The 1,266-nt window shown below is 45.7% G+C and overlaps 1 pseudogene; it reads right to left on the minus strand.

The window, feature by feature from the left end:
- Positions 1-504: 504 nt before the first annotated feature.
- On the minus strand, positions 505-1,054 carry LOC118842787 (annotated as a pseudogene).
- Between the last annotated feature and the right edge of the window lie 212 nt (positions 1,055-1,266).

The following is a 1,266-nucleotide window of genomic DNA, read 5'->3' on the forward strand; positions in this document are numbered from 1 at the left end:
GAGCCAGGAAGGACCTCGGAACGGAGACCATGGAGTAACAGAAACAGGAGGTTTCTTAGAAGGTAGAATATAGAATGCCAAAGCTGGGACAGACCTTAACACATAGTACATGGTATATCAGAGATGTGAGGGACATTAGAATATAAAACAAATGTATTCAGAGTCAGAAGGGACCTTAGAGCATAGAACAAGAAATATCAAGGCTAGGAGGGGCACAAGAACATAGAGCAGAGAATGTCAGGGCTGAAAGAGACAGTTGGTCTCCATGTTATACTGTAAAGTGTCCTGTCATTCCTGCCTCCACAAAATGGAAGCACCACTAATACTTTGTTGCTAGTCTCATTGGCCTTTGTGATGGCTGTATCTATAGCAGGCTCAAGCCCCCTGTTTCAGGAAGCTCTTAGAGAAGAGGAGATGAAGGACGATCATGATGAGGATGCTGTTTTCTTTTTTTTTTGGCCATTGTGACACTTTTACTGATAAAAATAATCCAGCAAATCATATTCACAGACAGTGACTACCCTTTCTGCAAGTACTGTCAGAGGGGATTAGAGTGACATCCTCAATCCACCCAGTCTTCATTCCAGAGCATGCCAGAGCTCTCAGGGCTGACTGTGCACCAGGACCAGGGGTCTTAGTCCTATTTCCCCCCCGTGGCCTGAAGTTTGATGTGAAGGGCAGTGATGCCTAATTCTTTACATCTCTGGGCAACATCCTGAGTAGCTGACATAGAGCATAGGGAGAAGATTTGTCTCTGTTGGCCTTGAACTTCATCCCACCATTCACCCTGGCAGATGGTTTCTTTGCCAGAGAGATCAGTCACATGGACAGAGGTGTCATTGAAGGAAGCAAAGATATGGCAGACACCAAACATATTCTCTCCTTCTGGAACTTGAGGTGCAAGACTGATGACCTGCTCTTCCTTCTTTTCCTTCCCCTTGCAAGGTGCAATTTCTGCTCCTCTGCTTGGGCTGCCAACAAGAGGATGATGCTTTCTAGGCTGTTTGGAGGTCCCCGGAGCATTTCCTCTCAGCAGTCCTGTGATGGAAGCCATATGAGTTTTGGTATGCCCATTTTTCAAGAGAGGTAAATGGGGCTCAGTGAAGGCATGCTCAGTGCCTTTTGGTAGATCAGGCAAAACAACTTGGTTTAAACTTCAGCTCTTTTTTCTTCCCTCCCTTTAACTGGAAATTGGATTTTCTGCTCAACCCAGGTTTGTCTCTTGTCTCTGCCTAGCCAAAAGGTGACTTTTGTTGCTCATGCAAC

Source organism: Trichosurus vulpecula, chromosome 3 (assembly GCF_011100635.1).
Source record: "Trichosurus vulpecula isolate mTriVul1 chromosome 3, mTriVul1.pri, whole genome shotgun sequence".
Taxonomy (NCBI): Eukaryota; Metazoa; Chordata; class Mammalia; order Diprotodontia; family Phalangeridae; genus Trichosurus; species Trichosurus vulpecula.